General features: G+C 40.7%; 1 protein-coding gene across 4 annotated transcripts in view; it reads left to right on the forward strand.

Moving 5' to 3' along the window:
• Nucleotides 1–2,230: 2,230 nt before the first annotated feature.
• Nucleotides 2,231–20,453, forward strand: part of LOC103186688 (histone deacetylase 4) — a 279,511-nt gene continuing 261,288 nt past the window's right edge. For 2 of the 4 annotated variants that reach the window (XM_042336162.1, XM_042336163.1), the window contains exon 1: nt 2,231–2,476. The gene's annotated coding sequence lies outside the window, so the exon portion shown is untranslated. The remainder of the gene's footprint in view (nt 2,477–20,453) is intronic. The other 2 variants (XM_007905869.2, XM_007905870.2) reach the window with 1 other exon arrangement.

The raw sequence follows: 20,453 nt of genomic DNA on the forward strand, positions 1-20,453 counted from the left end.
CTTCCAAAAGGCATTTGACAAAGTGCCACATAAAAGACTTGTAGGAAAAATAGAAGCCTATGGTATAAAAGGGACAGTGGCAGCATTGATCCAGAACAGGCTGGGTGACAGAAGGCAGAGAGTTGTGGGGAACGTCTGCTTTTCTGACTGGAGGGAAGTGTACAGTGACGTCCCCCAGGGATCGGTATTAGGACCACTGTTCTTAATATATATAAATGATCTGTACTTGGGTATAGCAAGTACCATTTCCAAGTTTGCAGAAGACGCAAAGTTAGGTAGGATAGTAAACAGTGAGAAGGATAGTAGCCAACTGCAGGAAGACAGAGACAGAATGGTAAAATGGGCAGACACATGGAGATGAGTTTCAATGTGGAGAAATGCGAGGGAATGCATTTTGGCAGAAAGAATGAGGGGAGGCAATATAGGCTGGTAATACAATCTTAAGTGGGGTAAAAGAACAGAGAGACCTGGAGGTTCAGTAAATGAATCCTTGAAGGTGTCAGGACAGGTAGATAAAGCTGTAAAAAGGGCATATGGGATACTAGGCTTTATAAATAGGGGCATAGAGTACAAGAGTCAGAAGGTTATGATTAACCCATATAAAACACAGTTAGACTACTGAGCCCAGTTCTGGGCACCACACTATAGGAAGGATGTTAGGGCATTGGAAAGGGTACAGAGCAGATTTACAAGGATGGTACCAGGAATGAGGGACCTTGATTATGAGGAAAAGGTAGAGAGGTTAGGATTATTCTCATTGGAGCAGAGAAGGTTACGAGGAGACCTAATAGAAGTTTTCAAAATCATGAGGGGATTTGATAGGTTAGAAAGGGAAAAACTGTTTCCAAAGGTGGGTGTGTTGGTGATTCGAGGTCACAGATTTAAAATAGTTTCTAAAAGCAGAGGGGAGGTGAGAAGAAATTTTTTCACGCAGCGAGTTGTTTGAATCTGGAACGCATTGCCTGAAAGGGTGGTCGAGGCCGATTCGATAACTACTTTTAAAAACGTGGTGGATGGTACTTGCGGAGGACGGGTTTGCAGGGTTATGGGGAAAGGGCTGGGGAGTGGGATTGACATTACATTGCTCTTTTCAAAGAGCCGGCACAAACTCAATGGGCCGAATAGCCTCTTTTTTGTGCTGTACAATTCCATAATTTTTAGCTTCTCTTCATGTGCATTGACTTGGCTTGGTCTGGGGGTGTGCTGCATTGTTGGAGGTCCTGTCCTTTGGAATCAAATGTTAAAACAAGGCCCCATCTGTGTTTTCAGGTGTACGTTAAAGATCTTGTGACACTATTCAAAAAGAAATGGGAAGTTCCTCCTGGTGTTCCGGACAACAAACTCCAGATAAAAGTGGCCATTCATTTCATGGCTGTTTGTAGGATATTGGTGTACACAAAATGTGCTGCTGCATTTGCCTACACAATGCAGTCACTACATGTTCCAGTGAAAATCCAGGGTTTGTCAGCAATTAAATTACGTTTGTAGCCCAACGGTAAATAAAGCAAATCCTTTGAGATGTTTTGAAGAAGCGCTCCATCAGATTATTTGTTTTGTTGATTATCTGACAAGATTAGGTGGCGGCATGGAGGGAAGCATTGGGTAGATTCTTAGCTTCACTTGTGGATTCTGTGATTTGCTTAAAAGAACAAAACCTGCAAACCCCTTTAGCCATGGTTTCAGTCATCTCCCCCCTCCCGCCCATACCCCACTCCAGCTTGGGTGCCCACCCAGTAGTGTCAACTGCTTTGGGGCATCCTGTCTGATAATGAAAGGCGCCATATCAATTTTATACAAATACTCCTCCAAACTCCTCATATTTTCTTTTCCCTGCAAAGTATTTTTTAAAATAAACACACAGAAGTGTTTCTGCAATTGAGTAAATGTGGGACAGTGAGAGTGCGGTTGTCCAGGGTTTGTCAGAAATACGTTTGCAGCCCAAAGGTAACCAAATACTAGCCCAATATTATGCATTGCTTCCTATATGGGTAGGTGAGCAATTTATGTTAGTGATTTTGAAACTGTCAAATGGGAAAGAAAGTTTTGCAGGTTTAATTTTTTTCTTAGGCGCAGTACAACCCGCCCAAATGGGCGTGAAAACCGCCTAATCTGCCCACTGTGGTTCGCGGCGGTTGCCCGTGGCGCTCCCGCGCAGGGAGAGTGGCGCGCGCACGTGCCGCTTTCAAATCCATTCCATCCCCGGGAAAAGTTCTAAAAATAGCTCGAGCCGCTTTCCTCGGGGCGCGCGATGATTGGCCGGCGCCGCTCACGTGCCCAGTCCCCAGCAGTCAGCCTCCCCCACCGCCCTGCGCGCGGGCTTCGCTGCTCCGAGCGCTTGTTGTTCAGTGCGAGTGTGAGCGAGGAGAGCAAAAAACATGGCGGGCTTCTTCGTTCGGCGCGGACGCTGAATTTCTTCGCTTCTTGAAAACTCTTTCCTTTCCCCCCCTTCCTCCTCCTTCTCACAGCTGCTACTCCGGTAAGGCGAGCTCCAGAGCTTTTCCGTGCTTGTTTTGTGTGCGCGTGTATGTGTGTTCGCCTTTTAAAAATATCTTCCACCGAGCCCTCCCTCTCCGAACTCACGTTCCCCACCTCAGGCCCTACTGCCGCCGCAAACGGTTATTTGAATGTGTTTTGGGTGAGGCATTAAACGCCGGGTTATTCCAGTTAAAATAAACTCTGCATTTGCTCGCTCTCTTTTCTCTTTCTGCTCCGACGCGCAACGGTGCTTACAGTTTCCCTCCCACACCTACCGCTCCAGGCGAGCAGCTCGTCAGACATTTACTATCGACAGCAACCCAACTTCATAGCGGAAGTAGCCGGCTGCCAGGGTTGATTGACGGCCCCACTATCAAATGAGCGTCTGGGCTCTGGGATGTTTGGGGCCGTACTATTACATGATGTCCAATCAGAGCGCTCGCGTGGATTGGGGGCGGGTCTTCTGGATAGCAAAGGTAGGTTGAAGCGAACGGGCGGGGGAGCTTTAAAGCGAGAGTTGCTCCCAGACTCTGCAGCAAGTGCAACGTCGGGGCACAATCCTTCCGAGGAACCCTTCAGATCTTGTTAAATGAAACCAAGATCATCCCGAGCTATTAGCGAAATCCATCCCGTCCAACCGTCCTTACTGAGCGCCAGATTAAAGCGAGATAGCATAGACTCAGCATAAACTAAACTGAGGAGGAGGCTGGAATGATCAGTCGAATAAGATATTTTTGAGTTTTTATCTCTTCGCAACCCCCACCCTCCCGTAAGAAGTTCAGCATGCAGCGGAACAGCAGTTGGGAATGACTAAACAGAGGGTGTGGTTTTTACAGTGGGTAAATTGTTGTTTTGGAAGGTTGGCACAGAGGTGAAATGGGATCTCCACAAAGACAGGGAAAATAATAACAGGGACCCTAGATTATGTTGGAATTACAACTAAGCCTATCTACATTAATGGATACTTTGAATATTGATCAGGAGTGGGAATCATGAATGATTTTCCACCCCTTTATCTTATCTTTGGAACACTGTGGCCAGAAGTAGTACTATACAAACTAGCATAGACTAATGATTTTAACTTTCTTGATGTATTTACTGCAGTACCTATTCCTGTGTTTTAATGATTTATGCTTTATTTCGGAATGGCGTATTGGAGATGGTTTGTGAAGATGCTTAAAAGGGAGCCACAACAATTTGTACTAGCACCTTTTGCATGTGGTAATATATTGATTGCGTGTGGTAATGTATTGAAAGTGTTTCAGAGATCTATGGGAATTCAAGCAAGTGGTTGTGGTGAGGAGATAACAGAGGGTTTTAAGTAGAGTTTTGAAAATGGGCATAGGAATTTTTGGAACAAAGTTCCAAAAAAGTGTGGTGTAGTGGCTAAATAGTATTGAGAAGTAAGTGTCAATCAAGGGTGTGGGGAAATGGAATTACTTTTGCCATGATAAAATACTCTGAGACACTTTCTTGCTTGAAGAGTGCTATATAAATGCAAGTTGTTGTGGAAACAAATAGAAGAGGCTCAATGCTTTGAATGGCTTCCTCCTGTTCCTATGCTAATGTAATAATCCTAGCATTTGATATAGAGCCTTTCATGTCCAGAGGATGCTGCAATGAGCTTCATAAGCTATAATGTAAAGTGGAGTGACTGTGTGGTTTATGGGCGAAGTTACTGTGGTTTATTTTAAGGGATAGTCAGATAATATTGTAAGGTTTTCCTGTCTTATGTTTTTTGTTATAGTGTCTGGACCCAAGGGGCATTCCAGACAATCTTGGGATGACTAAAATGTTAAATTTCATCATCCCATATAATTCAGTAAATGCCACCCAAGCTTATAAATGCAACAATCCCTAGTCACAAAGCATTATACATTGAGGAGAGAGCTCATCAATAGATTTTATACATTTCCTAGTGGAGCATTTGCATCTTGTGGGGATTATTAGTATGTGGGTGCATTCTTTAGCTCTCAAAATGCTGGTCTTCCTTGAATCCAAAGTCGAGGGAATCCGCTCAGCTGCCTCTGGCACTGCAACCACTACCTCCTCCTCCCACCCCAGCCTCTACCCACCCCTTCCTCTACACCCCTGAACCTGGCTACCCCTCTCTCATTACCACCTTAACCCGTATGAAACCCACCACCTGCTCCCTGGACCCCATCCCTATGCCCCTCCTTACCCCTCTACTCACTGACATACACTGACATACTCACTGACATACCCTGTCCTCTGGTACTATACTCACCCTTTTAAAAACTGCTGTCACCATTCCTATCCTTAAAAAACCCTCCCTAGACCCTTCTCTACTCCCTAACTTCCGTCCTAACTCCTACCTCCCCTTCCTCTCCAAGGTCCTGGAACGAGTTGTTGCTTCTCAGCGTCGCGCCTTCCTCTCTTGCCACTCCCTTCTTGAACCCCTCCAATCGGGTTTCCACAGCACAGAAACCACCCTGGTCAAAGTGACAAATTACATTCTGTCCATCTGCGACCAGGGCTCCCTCTGCCTCCTTGATCTTTCTGCTGCTTTCGACACTGTTGACCACTCTATCGTCATTCACCACCTCTCTCACTTCAACCTCCACGGTGCTGTCCTTGATTGGTTCAAATCATACCTCTCACACCCACTTCATCTCCTCAAATGGCGTCTCATGTGATGTTCCTCAGGGCTCTGTCCTTGGTCGCCTCTTCTTCAATATCTATCCTCTTGGTGACATCATCCTCAGACATGGGGTCAACTTCCACATGTGTGCGGATGACACCCAACTCTATCTCTGCCTCCACCCTTAACTCTAGGACCACTGCTGTGCTGACAGACTGTCTCAGACATCAAGTCCTGGATGAGAGCTAACTTTCTTCAGGCTCTCCTGATTGGCTCCCATCAGTGCATCCCCACCTTGGGTGTTGACAGTATCACCATCCTTGGTTACACACTCCACCTTGCTAAACCAGTCCTGAACCTTGGGATCTTGTTTGACCCTCAATTATCCTTTCTATCCCACATCCATGCCATGACGCACTCTGCCTTTCCCCACCTCCACAATGTCGCCTGGCTCCGACACTGTCTCACACCACAGGCCGCCGAAATCCTCATACACGCCTTCATTACATCAAGGCTCGATTATGCAAACTTACTGCTTGTCGGCCTCCCCAACTCCTCCCTCCACAGGCTACAGATCATCCAGAACTCTGCAGCCGGTGTCCTCTTCCGCACTAGGCTCCGTGACCCTATCACCCCCATCCTTGCCCAACTCCATTGGCTTCCCATCACACAGAGGATACAGTTCAAGATCCTGGTCCTCACCTTCAAAGCCCTCCATGGTCTTGCTTCCCTTTAACTTTTCTATTCTGTGGAACACTTTGAGATGTCTGGAAGATGTGAAAAGCGCTATATCAAATGCAAGAATTATTATTATCTCTCCGACCTTCTAACCAACCCCCTACCATCCTGTTCGCTCCCTCCGCTCAGCGGGCTTTGGCCTGATTCACGTCCCCAGCCTTGCTTGCCCCACTATCGGCAGGCTCTGCCGCTCTGCACCCACCCTCTAGAACTGCATCCCGCAGTCCCTCCGTCTCGCCCCCTCCCTTGTCATCTTGAAGACCCGCCTCAAGACCCTCCTCTTCGACTGCTTTCGATCTCCCTGCTTCCCCCCGCTCCGACCCTCAGCTCGGGTCCGTAACTCTGTCTGTCCAGTGCCTTGTGATGTCCTCCCGATGTGAAAGGCGCTATATAAATGTAACTTAGTTGTTGTTCAAAATGACTTGATATTTAAACATGAAAGTTGTTTTAATAAAAAAGAAAGTGGACCAGGTCCCAAACACTCACATTTTACTCGGGTGTCTAAGCCTTTTTTAATGTACAAATCCTAGTGAAACTTCAAAGATTACGAGGTCCATTGTAATTTTCTTTTTAAAAATAAGATGAATCTCAATTGTCTATTATTCAGCAAGCTACCCATGAACTTTAGAAGTGAAATGTTTAGTTTTGCATCAAGTGAATTCTCTGTGTTGGAAATGCTGTTTTTCAATTTGAATTAACCTTTCACCAATTCACTGAATTACAACTTCAATCTTGTTGGTTTGTGATTGCAGCTGTCTTTAAAATGTGTTGGGAGTAAGATTTTTAATTCAAACTTTGGTTTTGTGAAGGAAGCAAAACTTAATTATAATAATTAAATACTTATATGACAACTTTTCACATTGGGAGGATGTCTTGAAGTGCTTCACAGAATATAGTGTAGTGATTATTTTGTCAATTCACTACTGTTTTGTCAATTCACTTCTGACTCTGTGATGAGAGTGCTACCACCTGAGCCAGGCTGACACACAATTTTAGTAACATCACAGAGATGATGGAATTTTATCAAGCGGATTGTATATAAAGGTATCAGTTACGTTATTCTTTCTGTGCAGCAAATAGTAAATCTATGCTGAATTTGAAAACTGATTAAACATTTATTTGGAAGATGAGCCACTTATTTGGTGTGCTTGAAAGCTTGCAGAAATATACATGAACCAGAGTAGGAATAACTTATTTTTTCTAAATAGATTGATAGTGTTAGAAAATACTTCAATTTTTCCCCTCAATACCGCAACTCTTAGCTTATTTGGGCTAAATAACTAGTACTTAACTATTCATTTGTTTTCCTTTATTTACTTGTTCTAAATTACATTTGCGCAGTTGGAATAAACAGCGAATATTTGTGTATTTTATAAATTAATATGTAAGGATAAAGAGTTCCAAATTGCCTTCTGAATAATACTAATAATAATCTTGCATTTGATATAACATCTTATCACGTCGTTGAGACGTCCCGAAGTGCTTCACAGAATATACTGTAGAGTGAATTGACTGTTTATTTTTGTGGGCGAAACGCGACAGCCAATTGAGCACAGCAGTGACCCACAAACAGTTGTGGATTGAGTGACCAGTGATTGACTTAATTTTTTTTTGAAGGGATTATTACCGACTTAACAACCAGGTTCCTACTTACTGCTAGGTAAACAGAGGCGTGTGGAGTACAGAGACCTGCTTAAGGTTTTGCACCGATTTTGTTTTGTGTACATCTTCCTCCTGGAAGATTTGGATTTATTTTTCTCTGGGGATGTTTACTTCAGCAGTCTTAGGCTTGAATTATACCGGGACACCATATGGGTAATGGGTTTGAGGAAGCTGGATCAGGTGTAATAATAATAATCCTTGCATTTGATATAGCGCTTTTCACGTCTTCTAGACGTCTCAAAGCGCTTCACAGAATATGCTGTAAAGTGAATTGACCGTATAATTGTGGGTGAAACGCGGCAGCCAATTGCACACAGCAATGTCCCACAAATAGACGTGGATTGAAAATGACCAATTCAGTATTGTTTGTTTTTTGGAGGGATTATTATTAGGCGTATGGAGGAAGGAAACTTGCCCAAGGTTTCGCCCTGCTTGGAATTGAACCCAGGTGTCTCGCTTGCAAAGCGAGTGCTCTAACCACAGAGCTACAAGACCCCATGGTCCCGGTATTATATTTTCAATTGATGAAAGAACAGAGGATCACACAAAGTTTGACAATTGTAGTGTTCAAACTTGTATATCCGTGAACAATCTAAGTTCTCTATCCTCTTGCTTGTTTAGGCTGCATACTTGACTTTGTGACTGGAGAAAAGTACTTATTCAAGTAGAGAGAGCCTGCTGTATGAACATATACAGTATATGGAGAATAGATCCTGGATTATGGTGGCTTGTGGAAAATACTCTACTAATGACATTTATATCAAGTGTGCTGATCTGCCTTTTTGAGCGATGTATTTTCCAAGTGTCAACACTTGTTAATAACCAAAGTCTTACTGGTGCATATTATGTAAGTAGAGCAGTTTTATTATCATACAGATTAGGGTTGATATGTTATTTAAGGCAAAAAGTTTAAACCAAAAGAATCCCATGTCTGCATACTCCACATAGAAACTTTCAATCGCTGGCGAATGAGATACAAAAAAAATGATGCTGTAAATCACAAGCTTAAAATGTTTACAAATGCCATCAGACCTGAAAAGTTTAATTACTGCCTTAAATTGATTCCTGGACATTTGTTTCTATCATAGACTGTTGTATTACAATATTCCATTTCTTGCTCACCCCTCTCCCCCCACCTCCACCACCCTTTTTTTGGGGTAGATTCTGTTTCAATAACTTTTGGTGCATTATAATAATAATAATCCTTGCATTTGATATAGTGCTTTTCATGTCTTCCAGAACTCTCAAAGCACTTCATAGAATATACTGTAAAGCCAATTGCGCACAGCAGTGTTCCACAAACAGTCATGGATTGAAGTGACCAATTTATCATTGTTTTTTTTTCTTGAGGGATTATTTATCAGGGGTGTGGAGTAAGGAAACTTGTCCAAGTTTTTGCCCTGCCGGAAATCAAACCCAGGTTTCTCACTTGCGAGGCGAGTGGTGTAACCACTGAGCTACAGGACTCTACAAGTCCGTCGAAAGATCCGCCAAACACTAGCATGGCTTGCCAAGTCTGACTGCGGGGATCCAGGAGGTCACCAACTCCGGCCTCTCGGGGCCTGCCACTGCACACGGCGCAGAGAGAGAGACAACAACAATAACTTGTTGTTAATTATGGCATATACATGCACACACAAAGATTACTGGCTGATATCTAAAGCCTGGTTATTTATCAGGTGACTTGTGATTATCAAGTGGGTTTTCCTTGGGTATGAGCTGGCTCCAAGGTGACAGTGGCAAAGCAATCAAGCTCAACTCTGCGGTGATTCCTGATCTGAATCTTCAGTTATCCAAAGCATTGCTAATGACCGATCAGCCATGGTGTGGGGTGTGGGGGGCTGGCCGGCGGGGGTCGGGGAGCTGGGAGGTTGGCGGGCGGGGGGTGGGGGTTGTATGACAAGGTTCCTGTGGCATTGGAGGGCGACTGTCAACAGGGGGAGAATAGAAGGAATAATGACTCTTCAATGCTGTAAAGGGTGTAGTATGACACAATCGGACCATGGCAGCTGGTGTGGAATAAAATTAATCCTTGCATTTGATATAGCCCCTTTCATGTTGGGAAGATGTCTCAACATGCTTCATAGGGTTTACTATAAAGTGTAGTGACTGTATTTTGTAGGTGAACTACAAATGTTCATCTTAGTTTTAATGTTGAGTAATTTATTTTAGAATATAATTATTGCTAACTAGTTTATTGATTCCCTTCTTGGTTATTCTGATAGTATGATATCTTTCTTTACTGTCTCGTGTCTGCCATTTCATACTTGCCTCAAGTCTCATTGAAGTCCATATTCCTTATCCAATTGCTTTAAGTTATACCTGGAAGTCTCAGAAATGTCATTTAGGACCACTCAGCTTCCAAGTAAAATCAAATACAAATTACATTTGTATAGGGCCTTTCATGTCAAGAAACAAGTATTTATGTAGCAGTGTTCCTCACATCCTGTTCAATTTTAAATGCTCAAGTCATAATAAGTAAGCTAGAATGTATTACGAGATCATTCTGACCTGGCAAAATGAATATATAGGACAGCTAACATACTGGAGTGTATTCCATTCTACATCGTTGTATGAAAAGTTGTACAATAAATCTTGAATCGTGCACGCATTACTCCCTTGAAGAATGCTTAAACCCAGTACAAATGCTGCAGGATACCGAAACTCTTGACTTTGCTCCTGAATTAAAAAAAATCTGACCTCCTGTGTCAGTGGGTTGTATGATGTGCAGCCTAATGGTTGGGCATTAATGTTGGTGGACAGATAGCTGCTACATTTGATGTAACGCTGATCTTTTGAAGCTTAATAATCCGTAATTAGAAATGGAGCTAAGAAAGTTTTTGGTATAAGGGATTTCATCCTTCTATCTGGGCATGAAAGAAAAGCTTTGTACAGCTACTGTTTGATAACTGGAATTTTAAAATAAATCTATCAGGCAAAATCTATTTAGTACAATGTTTAGTAAAGTTGGAATAGTTTTTCTGATGAAATATGCAAGCCCTGTGATTGCGATGCTTTTGTGAACTTGTGTCAATGTTGTGCGTTATCACATAAAATAATGGCCATTTATGGCAAGGTTGCAATTCATTCAGGGTTCCACTGATGGCATTCAAAGTTGCTATTGAATCTTGCAAATTCCTCAAACTGATTTGATGTATGTAATAGTGTATAGATAAATAATAGTTTTGTAGAAGGTTTCTTTTGGAGCTGTGCACTGAGATCTGGTTGGATAAGCTTGAGAGCACATGTGGCAGAGGGTTTTGAGGAATCTGAATGTGTGAACTGAACACTGAAATAACACAAATTGGCTCAGTGCAATTCTGTTTGCCCGATGGCTGAATTTGTGTAATTCTGACCCTCTGGGTTTTGAATCCTTTCCATTTTGCATGTTGTAGTCCCTTTCTTCTTGTATGCCGTAAGCTTGCTGTAAAAGTGCTTCTCATGTGACAGCTGATTGGACTGATTTTCTGTGTTTTTTTTAAAAGAATTGCTCATTGTTTTGTTTCCTGGAGCACTTCAGTAAACGTGTCCTTTAACACCTATTTTTGGGGGAGGCATGGAGTCAATCCCCTGTGGAGATATCATTGATGGTATTCCCAGTTTTGTTGTACATTTTATCCATTTGTGTTTGTGTGAATTTCAACATTTCTATCATGCCATGAGTCATGTATCTTGACCCTACTGTTAGACTCATGAGAACGGTCTCAGTGTTTTCTCTTCCTTTCTATCTTGTTCCTTGTAAAGCGTCTAACATCGCTTTCTATCTTTGCCTGGTGGTGGTAATGATCCTTGCATTGATGCAACACCTTTCATGTGGGAGGATGTCTCCTTAGAATTTCACTGTGAAGTGTAGTGACTGTATTTTGTAAGTAATTGTTGTACAAATATAGTGAAGCTCTGCTGCTATGATGTCTGTGTTGGGAATTGGGAAAACTAGAAATAAAACTCAAGGTTTTTTTAAAAAAAAAGAAATATATTGAAAAAATGTATCTTTTTCTAGTCAAGGTGACGTACAAGTGAAATCTTGCTTAAACTAATTTCTATTGTGTTTAATTGACAAAGTACTGATTATAGCTGCTCAAATAAATACAGAAATTCACATTGGATGTAACGCCAAAATGCCACGTTTAACAAGTCTGCAATACGTTTATATATGGTTCACACAGAATATGTTTTAGATGTTTGACTATGAATAATACTGTTAGACATAAACTAGTGGACACCAAATATTGCCTTTCCTGATCAAAGGATTTATAAAATCACGTGGGTGTGGCTTTAGTACCCTGTGCAACTTGCAGGCAGACTTCCTTGTACTCATTCATACCTTGCGCCTGAGGTTAACTACTCGTTCCACATCAATATTCCCATCAATAATATGTTCATTTGCATTGAAATGTAACGCTCTGTTCGACAAATTGCTTTTGTCTACTGTACCTGAGGGCAGATTTCTGGGTTCTGTCAGACAATTGAGGTCACCTTTAGTTTTATTATATCACTATATGATATATGGGTATTTACCCATAAATATTAACTTAATATTGGCTAGAGTAATTTTGTTGTTGTAGAATAATGTCTAAACCAGCATGTAATTAATCCTGATAACTCGACATTGGCTTAATTTATCACTGGTAAGTTAAGACATAATACTGATTAAATCAATGCTGTCAATATCCCAGCTGCATTTATTTCTGTATTTAGACCTCGCAGTGACGAATTATCAAGAGTTTATTGTAACGGTAAATTGGATGGAAACTTTTTATGCTGCTGTTAGATTTTGCAGATTTAAGGCTTGTAAATGATCATTTTTAGCACGACTGTAATAAGTGAATTTTTAATCTTGAAAATGGTGGCCTAGGGATGAAGGTAATGAGCCTACTTATGAATTCATATCTGCAAGGCGTCCACGATTCTTAAAATACTATTTTACTGCTGGAGTGCTAAATCCATTAGTAAATTTAAGAAATAATGTATGAGCATGTATACTTTAGGCAATAGTCCAATTAGTTGACACCCACTCACTTGACTTGTACTTTTGTTCAATCAGCTGATTTCTCAATCACACCCCTGCAATGCATGTGTAAGTGCACCTTAGATATTTGATTGTGCTTGTGAAATCCTTGACTTTTTTGAAGATTTTTTAAAAAGCATTTTCTTCCTACGAAAATGAGCACCAATTCTGTGTGTGCACTTTAATGGTGATTTGCCTAATAAGCATGTCCTTATGTAACTATGCCCTAATCTGGGAACACTCTCTCCCCTAAGAAAAAACGATTATGACTGCGCCTATGATCCACCCCAGCATCTTCCTGACATGAAAGATGCTATACCAAATGCAAGGATTATTAGGACTCTTATCTTTGTGAAGCGCTTTGACATGTTAGGCCTATAGCATATTATAATAATGCTGTAGCACAAAACCCAGCAGATCTGGACTAGTGTTTTTCTCTGCATCTCTAATCTTATCCCACTGTTATGCTCAGCACCTCCCCTCCCCCCCACCCCACCACCACCAAACACATGCACCTTTTATTCGTTTTAAATATCTACAGACTCTGCCTTAGGTTTGGTTTGTGGTTGAGCATTTCACATTCTGTATGTGGAATTTAAAATTCTATAACTATATCTGACTCCAACTGATTGTATGCTTATTAATTTTTTAAACATACCTTACTAATCATAACTGGAGTCTAGTCATCTTAAAACACAAAGTTGGATTATACAAAAGCTTGGTCCTCTTTGCTCTTTAGTTCACAATTAATTTTTGCTCCCACCTTCCCATACTCGTATTTTCTCCTTCAATAGTTTTATCTCCTTCAGATTTTGGTGAAGCATGACGATGATCTTCACCCAATGTGGTCGTTCTTTAAGTGTAAGGGTCAACCATTAGTGGCAGTGGTTTATTTTGGGGGAGAAGAGCACAGTTCAATCCTTTCATCCAATATCTGCAAAAGTGTACTTTCCAGCAGGGGATAATCTTAGCTGGAGTTAGGAGGCTGACCAAAGGTATGGTTGGAAAGGAGGGGCTTGATACACACCTTGAAGGAGGCCAGGGAGTAGGTACGGGAAAGGGATGGAGTTCCAAAGGGTGGGACAGAAAAGCTGAAGGGTCAGATGAAGCATAGGCTTTTGACACAGAAGTGTGACGGTGTTCACACCTGGTTGAAATTATCCCGGGCCAGAAGCGGACCACGGACCGCCAGTTGGACCCCAATGAATTAAAATATTCTCAATTTGAAAACTCCAGGAAAGGCCATCTTGGATTTCTTTTCATTTAGGCTGAAGTTCAGGACCCAATTAGACCACATTCATCATCTGTTTTTTACCTTGTATAAACTATGAAAATCAAGATGTAGCAAATGTGGTTAAAAATTTAATTATCTCGCTGTAAGCGAGATAATTACTTCAGGGTTCCAGAACAGTGTGACCCCGGGGCATCAGAGACTTCAAATACCTGACTGAATATAAGCTGGGGCAAAAATAATTAAGATGGTAATTTATATTTGTAGCAATTTGTCAGACTTCCAATAGGTATTCATTTGAAATTACAGCTAAGTTGCTTTGTAATGAAATTATGCTCATAATTATATTGTTGACTGAAGGATTATTTGCTCTGTTGGTGCCATTAGTGTGGTATTTTTCAGATTGCATTTTTAAAACTATTAAATACCTTAGAAATCTGGCATCATGAGTCTTCTGACCATAGTCCAATCATTGTTTTTTTCTAGCGTTACATGTGTTCAAACAGTGACATGGTTTGGGGATTTAGGAACAAGAGAAGGCCATTTTTGCCCATGGCAGCTCTTTTTAATACATAATATATATTAATAATAGTTCTTGCATTTGATATAGTGCTTTTCACGTCTTCTAGATGGCTCAAAGCACTTCACAGAATATACTGTAAAGTGAATTGACTGTATATCTGTGGACGAAAATTCTAATTCAGAATTTTAATTCAATCTCCCCACCTCTTTCTCACCTCCTGCAATAGTCTTACTTCTAAATTTCCTGTAAAATGACCCAATTTATTCTGTCTCAATTGATACTTTTCTGTGATAATAGCATGCCTTTTCTTATTGCCTGCATATATGCTTTTAAGGCAACAGTGTAGAGCAATGTTACCGCAATACAAAAAAAGGGACCACATCCTTCTCTGTAGACCACTGAAACAAATTGTATGATCGCATCACCCCTTAATTGCATAGTGCATGACCAGCTTTTGACCATTTGTTCTTGTTTGCAAATAAAATGAGTAAAGTGAAATGAGAACAGGCTAAGAATTTTATACCTTTCTATGTATTAGAGTAATCTACACGATGTTAAAAGATGTGTCACTGAGCTTATAAACTAGTTGAGCTTTGCACTCAAGATTTGACTTTGTCTCAGCCCCTTGATGTGTTACTTCCAAAACGAAGTTGGCATGTAAACAGAGTCATTATGCAACTCTGTCTATCTACATTTCAAACAAGTGTTTGAACTATTACTGGATATTGAAGCAAGGTTTTTTTTCTTGGTGGGGGTTATAAAGTGAAAAGCAAAAATACATTAAAACATTTTTTTAACTAAATTGCACCTTGATCAATATCCCTAATGTAGCTAAATTATCATTATGGTTTGAGAACTGCCAATCTCTCCCATTCTTTCAATGCAAATGTCTGAACTTAAGTTAAACTTTTTATTCTATTCCTCTCTATAGGAATTGACCGTGTGGAATAAGTTGAGTTGCAAATAATTAGTAGGACACCAACGTCTGTTGTAGGCAGTCCTTAAGGCCAAAGCATTTCCCCTGTTAAATATATCCCGTTACCAGTGTTTAAATATATTTTCCTTGGTTGAACAAGCAATGGATGTGCAATGGCTGATTTAATACTAAGTAAATTCTTAAGCAGTATTCAACATCACAGAATATAAATGATCAGAAAAGAAATGGTAGTTTAATGTAAAACAGACACTGCAGAACATTACAGTAAAGGGAGCATTTGGAAAAAAACATCAACTGGAGTTTTTACGAGGTGTACTGTATAGAAGATAGCAAGTACGAAATGGAAGGCAGTATTCTTCAGATTCTTAACAATGGGAGAGAGGATTGAAAAAAGTTGTATTTCTGCACTAAAATAAGATAATTTAAGATAACTAAGCAACTTTCTATTAAATGTTTAAATAAACTGTGGGAAATAACATCGTTTGTAGCATCTAAGCTATTTCAATGCTTTTAAAATACAATGATCAAATAATGTATCTGATCTAATCCCTTTAAATTCATCATCTTTTAAGAGTTCTAGGCTCACTCCAATACAGAGCTGGGGGCGCTGTATTGTTGGAGGTAGAATCCTTCATATACAGCGTTTAAAATGAGATCGGATTATACCATCAGGTGGATGGTATATATCCTATGACACTTTTTGAAAAGAGGAGTTTCTCTTGTAGTCCTGGCCAACAGTCCCCCAAATAAAAGGGAAAGTACTGCAAATACTGGAAATCTGGTATAAATACACTGGGAACACGCAACAGGTCAGGCAGCATCTATGGAGAAAGGAAAATGAGTTAACGTTTCAGGTCAATAATCTTTCGTCAGAACTGGGGGATGTTGGAAGGGAGCAGATTGTAAGGACAAGCAGAGAAGGGTTTGGGAAAGAAAAACAAAGAAAACATTTTTAGATGGAGGACAGAAGATGATGAGATCGGAGGTGTTGATGGTGCAAACAAAATGCAACAGACCAAATAAAATTGGTCATTCATGTCATACACAGTGACTACACTTATATCAGAAATCCTTTGAAGCACTTTGACTTGTACTGACGTGAAAAGTGCTCTATCAAATGCAAGAATTATTATTAGCTCAATATTGTATGCTAGGTCCATCTTTTTGGAAAAATATAGAGCATTTTTGGCAGGCAAACTCAAGACTGGTGAATGGGTGGTTACAACATTGAATATATGTGAATTTGTTGTTATAGCACATTTTATTTGAAGGTTTAGGTCACCATGTCATGAGGTGTTCTTTCCTCCAGAACAAATGTGTATAATGTTTGTTTCCAATGAGTTAACTATGTTGTGGATTTGCATTCAGTATTAGAAATTACACCAATTTTGATGTTATTTGAGTATTTTACAGAGCATTTTGTAATTATTATGATTCTATTTGGAAATGATCACAATTGTTATTGGAAGAACAATATGAAAACAAAATTATCGTTGCCAATGGAAGTCCAAAGGTTGGAGATTTCCTTTGTTATTCCTGTGGTGATGTAAATGAGTATTGATTAATGACCTTTGTAAACTTTGAATGTTAAACCCCTGTGTGAACATTCCATTTGAACGGCAAGTGCAATTCTCTTAGTGTAATCGGGGAGAGAAGGAGAACTGTGTCTGAACCAGTTATGTTTCAGATGTAGTTTTGCAATTATGAGCTGTTGCTGATGCTTACCTTATCCTTGTCTTCACTTTCAAGGCCCTCCACGGCCTTGCCCCATCCTACCTCTCTGACCTGCTGACCCCCTATCAACCTGTCTGCTCCCTCCGTTCAGCAAGCTCTGGCCTGCTCTATGTCTCCCGACGGATTCCATTTACCATTGGCGACCAGGCTTTCAGCCTCTCTGCCCCCGCCCTTTGGGACTCCATCCCACAGTCCCTTCACCTTGCTCCCTCTCTTGCCTCCTTCAAGGCACGACTCAAGACTCTCCTTTTCGACCGTGCCTTCAGCCACCCTCCTACCTCTCTGCCCCCCCCCCATCCTACCCCTGCCCCCCATGCTTGAGTCCTGATCCCCGATTGTTCAGCGCTTTGGGACATCTTCTGACATGAAAGACGCTTTATAAATGTAAATTTGTTGTTTTTTCACGCTTGGCTTCATTTCTGGTTTTCTTTCCATAACTGCTTTGGGTGGCGCCATTAGCTCTACCTTAATGGTGGAAAGAATGCGTCTTACAGAAAGATTTCCATTTTTGTTGGTTTAACAAGCAGTTTTATTAATGCATTCTTTTCATATTATACCCATTGAGTCGATGGCCTTGTCTCTTACCAGACAGTTGGTTATAAATAGATGGTGCACATAATGCATTTTAATCCTTTTAATGCAGATTACTGGGTGCTTGACACATCTTCTTTGGTTATAACATTTTTAATGATGATTAAAAGTTTCACAGCTCATGTACATGTTTGTAGTGGAGGTCATGATCATTATTGCTGGTGTATAAAAAAACTGATGGTTGTTGGGAGAGGCGAAGCTGGTGTTTGAGAAAGTGAGCAAAAATTGTAAATATTTTAGTATTGATGATAGACTAGCTAACATTATGATGATAAATGTAAGGGTAATCATTTTTAGTTAATAATCTTGTTGAGGAACAGTACCATGATTAATGCCTGGCTAGTGCCCCCATTTTGTCACTGAACCACTGAACCAGATAATAATAATAATAATCATCCTTGCATTTGATCTAGTGCCTAATCATGGGGTCAAGGCTTCTCAAATTGCTTCATCGGCTATTCTGTAAAGCGGATTGACTGTATTTTGTGGGTGAAACAAGATACAAATAAGAAGCTGAAAAGAATGTAAAAGTAGTATCAATGCTTGTTGGGATGGCAGGACTACAGTAAATCTGATCACAATTCAATGTAAATTTCTGCAAACATCATTCTGACATTACTAAGTGGCAAGGTTGATATCACACAGACTCTTGTCATTTTCTTGGAAATGAGGGAAAATAGTGTTTAGGGGAAATGACAGACCTAAGTGATAGACCGAGAGAAATAGTCTGTGTATTGCTGAAGATGATACTGAGGTTAAATTAAAATAATAATGTGTTAAAGCTGGTTTGAGCCCTTTCTTGGATGAGGTCACTGATCTTTGCACTGTTGCTTTGCAGCAGAATAAAGTTCAAAATGTTAGGGTGCTAGGCTGCTTTCTTCCTGCACCGTTGAGTGAGGTAGAAGAGGCCTTGATCCAAGTCTCTGCTATTTGGCTGCTCTCTTAGCATTGCTTAGCTATTCTCATAGTCCAGACTCACTGCACTAACTTGTATGTGCTTCATGTCCTAAGCCCCACTCCATCTCACATTTGGAAGGTGATCTGTCCGCCCCTTTTGCTCCTGCTCTTTAGAGTTCGATCTTAATCACTTCACCTAGTATCCTTCATCTGCTTTCAAAACTCTTCGAAAATCTACCTTATGAATGTGCCTTTGTTTATCTCACTCTGATCTCCCACCCCATTGAGATTCTGTAGATCTGAGAGGTTATCCAATGCTAAATAGGTGCAGGTTAGCCTGGAAAGCTAACAAGGGGAAGATGACTGTAAATTATCAGAGTGCTTCCCTTAATGTTGCGTTGATGGAGAAGATGTTATTGAATGCTCATTTTAAGTGCGAGGTGCTCATTGTGTTTATGCAGCCCAGTGAGAAAGAGGCAATGGGAGATGTGATGCAATAGGTTGCAAGGCGAGAGGAATTCAAAGGAAATGAGAACTATTCTAAAAACTGACAGTGCAATACAATTAATTCTGCAGCTTGCTGGGAAAGATATGAATATGTATAAGTCGAGATTATAATAATAATAATCCTTGCATTTGATATAGCGCTTTTCATGTCTTCGCTACGTCTCAAAGCGCTTCGCAGAATCTTTTCATCTCAGACCAAATTGTAGACATTATTCAGCATGTTCAGTTCTAACCCTACTGTAATATCCACATAAATCTTTCAACATGTATTCAAATATTCCATTAGGCATGTTGTATTTTGTGCACAGACAAATGCATTATTAAGTTGGTTTGCTTTCTGGATTATTGTTTTTTGTTTGAAGCTAAAGTCGGACTTATAAAAGGAATCTGTTTGAAAGAAATGTATTGTACCACACATAGCCTGAGAGATTTTCATCTGTTGTACATATCATGGCTTTCAGTAGTTCTTGACTATTTGTTTTTTTAAAAAAAATAACAATGGAAGTGGAGGAATTCTACACGCTTTCTGTAGTGGTTTTTGAAACAAATGTTTTTCTATGTGAGTTTCGCCCCTGTCAGGGTGAGGATGCCATGCTTCGAACACTTTCCCATTTTACCTCGTCTAAATCGATCACTCCCAGATCAGGTTAGGTACATATAGTTGTTAGATACAGATTAAAGCTCTTCCCATTCTTTCATGTCCAAACACCCCAGCCTTGACCTCCGTATTGCCTGGAACTGAATTGAGATTTGTTTCCTTAGAGTCAACAGACTGATGTGCCCCATCATTCTGGCCTTTATTCAAACTTAGGTTTCTGAGGTGAAAGGCAATTGTGACAGTTTCCAATCCTTCCCTCTGCTATCAAATATTTGCTGCTCTGTGGGTCAACATAGGCCAAGGGTGCAAATATGCTTTGTAACTCAACCTTAGTTTATTGAATACAAGTCTAAACATTTTAAAAACGAATAGTGTTCTATTATTATTTCTAGATATTTATTACACGGTCCTCAATGAATACGAGAGTTGCACAACTACTCTGTGGCTGTAGTTTGTGGAACAAAAGTGGACCATTGAACTCTCTAGAATAGATCATGGCAATTATTTATATTTAAATCTTATTTCTCTGGTTTTTGACACTGTCGACCACTTTATCCTCCTCCACTGCTTTTCCTCTCAACATTTATGGTTCTGTCCTTGACTGGTTCATATCCTATCATTCACAGCGTCTCCACAAACGGTTTCTCCTCCAGCCCCTGCCCAATCTCATGCGGTGTTTATCAGTCCTTGGTCCTCTCCACATAAAACATCTACATTCCCCCTCTTGGTGACATCATCCGCAGACATAGGGTCAACTTCCACATGTATGCGGATGACACCCAACTCTATCTCCGTCCCTCCACCCTCAACTCCAGGACCACTGCTGTCCTGACAGAATGTCTGTCAGACATCAAGTCCTGGATGAGAATTAACTTTCTCCAGTTGAATGTCAACAAGACCGAGGCCCTCCTGATTGGCTCCCGTCAGCTCAGGCACTGGCAGCATCACCA

Source organism: Callorhinchus milii, unplaced genomic scaffold, assembly GCF_018977255.1.
Source record: "Callorhinchus milii isolate IMCB2004 unplaced genomic scaffold, IMCB_Cmil_1.0 Scaffold6, whole genome shotgun sequence".
Lineage (NCBI taxonomy): Eukaryota > Metazoa > Chordata > Chondrichthyes > Chimaeriformes > Callorhinchidae > Callorhinchus > Callorhinchus milii.